The sequence below is a fragment of the Oncorhynchus clarkii genome, chromosome 19 (assembly GCF_045791955.1).
Source record: "Oncorhynchus clarkii lewisi isolate Uvic-CL-2024 chromosome 19, UVic_Ocla_1.0, whole genome shotgun sequence".
Classification (NCBI taxonomy): domain Eukaryota; kingdom Metazoa; phylum Chordata; class Actinopteri; order Salmoniformes; family Salmonidae; genus Oncorhynchus; species Oncorhynchus clarkii.
Genome location: NC_092165.1, coordinates 53,728,494 through 53,735,462, shown reverse-complemented (window position 1 = coordinate 53,735,462; position 6,969 = coordinate 53,728,494). Strand labels below are relative to the sequence as shown.

Below are 6,969 nucleotides of genomic sequence, written 5' to 3'. Positions count from 1 at the left end.
CCTCGACACAATCCCGTCTACGGACAATTCCTTCGACCTCGTGGCCTGGTTTTTGCTCTGAAATGCCTTGTCAACTGTGGGACCTAATATAGACAGGTGTGTGCCTTTCCAAATCATGTCCAATCAATTGAATTTACCACAGGTGGAGTCCAATGAAGTTGTCGAAACATCTCGAGAATCATCAATGGAAACAGGATGCACCTGAGCTCAATTTCGATTCTCATAGCAAAGGGTCTGAATACTTATGTAAATAAGGTATTTCTGTTTTTTCTTTTTTATAAAGTTGAAGGAAAAAAATGTAAAACCTGTTTTCACTTTGTCATTATGGGGTATTGTGTGTAGATTGATGAGGAAAATGTTTAATTTAATCCATTTTAGAATAAGGCTGTAATGTAACATAATGTGGAAAACGGGAAGGGGTCTGAATACTTTCCTAATATGTACTCTTTCCATGTGTATTCAAGAAAAAAGTTATAAGGGTTTCTCATCATTTCCACTGAGCCAGCGGGTCAAGTTAATTTGTAGATACTGTGGTTAGCTAGACGATAAGGGTTTAGGATTGTGTACAATATTATCAATGACTCAGACGGACCAAAGGTAGACTGAGGTATTTATCCTCCTGGCTTGGAAACACTATATAAATTGGGTGCAGTATTTTTCTGTGAACATCCTCTGAGATATTTCAGTTGCACTATGATTGCTCAAACATTATGCATCAGATTAATTAGCATTGATAAACTGTTGCTTGGGGGCTGAAAAACCATTTTAGATAGCACAATGTTTTGGGAATGTCAAATTTTGAAACGCAATGTTGTTTAGACATGATCATAATCTCTGAGACAGTTGTTTGACATTGCGACATCTATGACTACGACTATTAGCTAACTTGGCATGACTACGACTATTAGTTAACTTGGCATGACTATGATTATTAGTTAACTGGGCATGACTATGACTATTAGTTAACTTGCATTGACTATGATGATTAGTTAACTTGGCATGACTATGACTATTAGTTAACTTGCATTGACTATGATTATTAGTTAACTTGGCATGACTACGACTATTAGTTAACTTGGCATGACTACGACTATTAGTTAACTTGGCATGACTACGACTATTAGTTAACTTGGCATGACTACGACTATTAGTTAACTTGGCATGACTATGACTATTGGTTAACTTGGCATGACTATGACTATTGGTTAACTTGGCATGACTGTGACTAGAGCTAGTGCCCAGGAGAATGCTAGCCTCTGTTAAACTCTAAATCTGGAATTTCCAGTGATATCTAGAATTTTATTTTCGTACTTGCAATTTTGTAATATCATATGAACACACTATTTGGATGTTTTGTAATGTTGCTTCTACTAGTTTGTTGCTAAGCAACTTTGTCACTTTTTCATTGTGCACTTGACAATAGCACAACTACATGTTACAGTAATAAATGAGCAACGCATAACGATTCACTACTAGTGACTACTACAGTACTACATTTATGTTATTTGATGCCAAATCACAATCTTTTTCACTAATTTGATACTGTTGTCACGGTGAAACATACGAGATGTGAGGTGATCAAAAGACAGAGCACAGCTGCTTCATCATTTTGAAGCTCATATTGTATATTATATACTGAGGCTTTGAGATTCACTGTAGTAGTAGTAGTTTTAGGTTTTAGTATTTTTCCACTTTGATGCGTTTGAATAAATAACCTATTCGATAACCTCTCATATGGCTACTGGATATTATTGTCTCCAAACAGGATGGATATATTATTGTCTTACTAGGAGAGATCGTGTCCCAAATCACCCCTTCTTTTTACAAGTAATATCAGTATGATCACTCACACGGTCACACCTTTGGAAAGATATGTTATGAATGATCTGTTAAAAACATTTAGCTAATGTCATGTTTTCTGAGAAAGAGAAGGCCATTGAATCTGAAATGGAAGAACACATGTTGAACCAGCCTCCTGCATAGTTAAGACATTTAATTGCAATGGTGTAGTGTCTCATTGGAAACTTCGCTTGAAGTTTATAGCGTAGTGTCAGTGCATGGTTCAGTGCATCAGAGCCAATGTAAAAGAAAGGGTGGATCCCAAGGCATAGATTTTATAGACAAGACTACGTAGACAAGACTACGTAGACAAGACGACATAGTCTGGTGCTCTTTCATGCCGTCCCTAGGAGGGGTGCGTCACTTGAGTGGGTTGAGTCACTGATGTGATCTTCCTGTCTGGGTTGGCGCCCCCCCTTGGGTTGTGCCGTGGCGGAGATCTTTGTGGGCTAAACTCGGCCTTGTCTCAGAATGGTAAGTTGGTGGTTGAAGATATCCCTCTAGTGGTGTGGGGGCTGTGCTTTGGCAAAGTGGGTGAGGTTATATCCTTCCTGTTTGGCCCTGTCCGGGGGTATCATTGGATGGGGCCACAGTGTCTCCTGACCCCTCCTGTCTCAGCCTCCAGTATTTATGCTGCAGTAGTTTATGTGACGGGGGGCTAGGGTCAGTTTGTTATATCTGGAGTACTTCTCCTGTCTTATCCGGTGTCCTGTGTGAATTTAAGTATGAGCTCTCTAATTCTCTTTTTCTCTCTTTCTAGCCCTAGGACCATGCCTCAGGACTACCTGGCATGATGACTCCTTGCTGTCCCCAGTCCACCTGGCCGTGCCGCAGCTACATGTCCCAGACCTATTATTTATGAATATTTGAACATCTTGGCCATGTTCTGTTATAATCTCCACCCGGCACAGCCAGAAGAGGACTGGCCACCCCTCATAGCCTGGTTCCTTTCTAGGTTTCTTCCTAGGTTTTGGCCTTTCTAGGGAGTTTTTCCTAGCCAACGTGCTTCAACACCTGCATTGCTTGCTGTTTGGAATTTCAGACTGGGTTTCTGTACAGCACTTTGAGATATCAGCTGATGTTCGAAGGGCTATATAAATAAACTTGATTTGATTTGATACATAGACAAGACCAAATAGACAAGATTACATGGACAAGACTATGTAGACAGTTGTCCTGACGTTGGCCTGGGGGGTAGGTTTATGACAGTCATAAATACCTCTTCCCCCCTTTTTCCTCTCTCTACCCTACTGAGGTTACATTTGCAAAACCCTTGGTTAACATTGAGATTCTGGGAACATCAGAAGGTGGGGGAAATGAGCTGTATTCTGGTAATCCGACCAATTGAACATATGCGGTGGTACTTAATGAATATGATGTCAGTTCGGTTGTCATCTGAGACATTCTCATCAATGATCAGGTGACGTAAACTCTACAGTGGAAAGTCTACACAACAGAGTTATCGGATTCACATAGAATTGTTGTTCAATTTAAATGTTTGAATATGAAATTATTTGTGATGGAATGAAATGTGATTTTAGCTTCTAAAATGAGAGATTTGGTTTTTCATAAGATAGGGCTGCTCAATCAGTGGCCCGCCCCTGTGAAGGGACATGGGCTATAAAACTTTTCAAACACACCCTCCTCTCCCTTCCTATATAAGCCCTTGACGACAATATAACCTCCTATTCACTACAGAAGTGATACCTCCTAGCCATTGAGTTAGCAACAGCAGATGCAAACGCAGGTTAGGAAGGAACAGACAGAGTATCCCGTCTACCACACAACGACGTTACTACAACGTACCCAATTGACAACCATAGACATTCTTCAAAGGACTCGGTAGGGCAACACGGCCTTCCATCTACCACCAACCTACAGAAGCACAGCTCAGAGTAAATATTTATTGCATTTTCCTTTCCCAAATGGGCGGTAATTTAGAATGCATAAGATACTGTATTTACGATAGCACAGCTTCGGCCTTTGTTCCTCAGTCTTCCCGCTCTTTCACTCAAACCCAGCCCTTTTCCTTTGTGTAACAAGCTGTCATATCTGTTCTGCCCGCTAGGGACGTTTTCCTTTGTGACGTAATTTGTAATCAAGTTATGATTTAAATATGTGTATGTGTAATTCTGTGTGATTGGTTAGGTATTTAGTAAATAAATAATTATACCCAATTTTGTATTGCTGATTCAACTTGTTAGCCAGGGTTCGTGCAGATAACTAAGAATTTACAACTTTCTGATGAGACTGAATAAAGGTGACGATTAATGTTGACTGCTATTGATGTAAAATATTACTAGGTCTTTAAGAGTTTATTCGGAAGATAACAGCTCTATAAATATTATTTTGTGGTGCCCGACTCTCTAGTTAATTACATTTACATGATTAGCTCAATCCGGTAATATTAATTACGGATAAATTATTTTATAGAATAGCATGTCATATCACTTAATACGGCATAGCCAAAGACACGACACAGTACTACATAGACAAGACTATGTTACGTAGACAAGACTACGTAGACACGACTACATAGACAAGACTACATAGACAAGACTATGTTACGTAGACAAGACTACATAGATAAGACTACTTAGACAAGACTACATAGACAAGACTACGTAGACAAGACTATGTAGACAAGACTACATAGACAAGACCACATAGACAAGACTACATAGGCAAGACTATGTTACGTAGACAAGACTACATAGACAAGACTACATAGACAAGACTACGTAGACAACACTATGTGGACAAGACTTCATAGACAAGACTACATAGACAAGATCACGTAGACAAGTGCTTATCGCCAGTAATATCAAGACTACTCTATTATCTATCACTTTACATCTCTACAATTATTATTATTTCATTTTTGCTACCTGAGAAAGGGCTGGGCACCTCCTCAAACTCAATCCCTGGGGCTCTGCCATTCTCTTGATAGAGGTGTGCAAGGGTGGTTCTGGGAAGGATATTGGAGTATGTATGGTTTGGATAAGTTTCGTCCAAATATTACACGAGTAACCCACCAATGTATTTCCGTTGATCTTCATAGCTGTCCTTTAATAACGGAAACTGTCCTTAAATAACCTGACTATTTTGAGCATGCTTACTTGACAACCAGTTGCCATGGCATCTGACCTGAAGCCAGCCTCGGCCTTGACTTAGAGGTCAGACAGGTCCCTGGCCAGTGGAGTGTGCAGATAGTACTCCAGCTCAGTGTAGGCTGAGATGATATTGGGCTTCACTCCATCATGTCTGATGATGCCTGTAGAAAAAGACAGATAAGAAACCAACTGCATGTTTGAGTCTGGTAAGGAAGAGGTGTACACAGAGACTGTGAATATGGTAGTGTGTTCCACAAGCTTGTTGCAGTACATGGAACCATCAATATCATCAACAACAAACACAATGCCAAACCATAAAAGTACTAGCCTAATCAATGCAGGGGTGAATGACATTTTACATTACATTTTAGTCATTTACCAGAAGCACTTATCCTTACAATGACTTACAATGAGTGTATTTATCTTAAGATAATCTATTTACACAGTAAAATTAACTCAGTATCTAATGTCCATGAACCTCTCATTTAGTACTTACCATGGAATCTCCAGTCTGGCTTCATCTGCTTCCTCAAAACAGACAGGCTGTCGTATGCCAGCACGGCTGCATCCCGTCCCAGGGGTAGGCTGCAGCATGAGACACCTTCCTATGGTACTTCACTGTCACACTGAGAATAGATTAACCAAAAGTGAACCAAAGTTGATACATATTACAGTCAATTACAATGTTGTTGACCTGAATTGGATACAGACGGTAACTGTGTCTTACTCTGTTATGGATACACAGAGCATTAATAAAACATCCTGTTGAACGGGGTGAGGCATGGAGACAACATCCTGTTGAGCGGAGAGAGCCATGAAGACAACATCCTGTTAAATGTGGTGAACCATGGAGACAACATCATGTTGAGCGAGGTGAGCCATGAAGACAACATCCTGTTGAGTGAGGTGAGCCATGAAGACAACATCCTGTTGAGCAAAGTGAGCCATGAAGACAACATCATGTTGAGCAAGGTGAGCCATGAAGACAATATCCTGTTGAGCGGAGTGAGCCATGAAGACAACATCCTGTTGAGCGGAGTGAGCCATGAAGACAACACCCATGTCTTCAAATGGCCCAGTAAGGTTGACCTTCCCTCCTCCATCCTCTTCTACTGGGGTCCCAAGTACTGTCACCTACATGGTATTGATAAATGGTTTTGTTTATATATTCATTCAAATGACAAAGAGTGACATTATCCATGCATGATAATTTAGTAAGTAGACAAATAGAGACATAGAGACCTGGCTATATTATATGGGAAAGGGGAAAGAGGAAACCTAGTCAGTTGCACAGCTGAATGCATTAAACCGAAATGTGTCTTCGGCATTTAACCCAACCCCTTTGAATCAGATCTTAAGTTGTGGCACAATGTGCTTTAAAACTGCCCAGTCTGCACTCAATGCGGGCAGAATGTAGGCTACCTTTACGTAGAGAGGAGAGTCCGACAGCTCTCTTCCATAGAGATAGAGGACTCACCTTTGTATCTGTGCCATTATAGCTTCTGTGACAGAATGGGCAGCGCCATTTGATTTATTTTATTTTGATGAACCTTTATTTAACTATGCAAGTCAGTTAATATTAAATTACTATTTACAATGATGGCCTACCCCGGCCAAACCTTAACCCGGATGACGCCGAGCCAATTATAGGACTCCAAATCATGGCCGGTTGTGATACAGCCTGGAATCGAACCAGGTTCTGTAGTGACGCCTCTAGCACTGAGATGCAGAGGCTTAGACCACTGCACCACTCGGGGGCCCAAAAGGCTCCCATTGAGGCTATCTCAATTTTAAAGTAGTACATTTTCTTCTTCTTCATTGGCTGATTTCTCCCAACTCATAGGAATCCCCACCCAGTTGACTACTTTAAAATGGTGTCAGAACAAGTGCAGCAGCCACACCGACTTTGTATATGAGGGTTTGTCAACATGCATGGTCAATACCTGGCGGCAACGCATCATACTTGCATAATTAAGAAGCCCACATTCTGTAACCAAAAATGCGGTAGGCAGTTTGA

General features: G+C 40.7%; 1 pseudogene; it reads right to left on the bottom strand.

The window, feature by feature from the left end:
• Window positions 1–4,473: 4,473 nt before the first annotated feature.
• LOC139374526 (peptidase M20 domain-containing protein 2-like) lies at window positions 4,474–6,726 on the bottom strand (annotated as a pseudogene).
• Window positions 6,727–6,969: the final 243 nt, after the last annotated feature.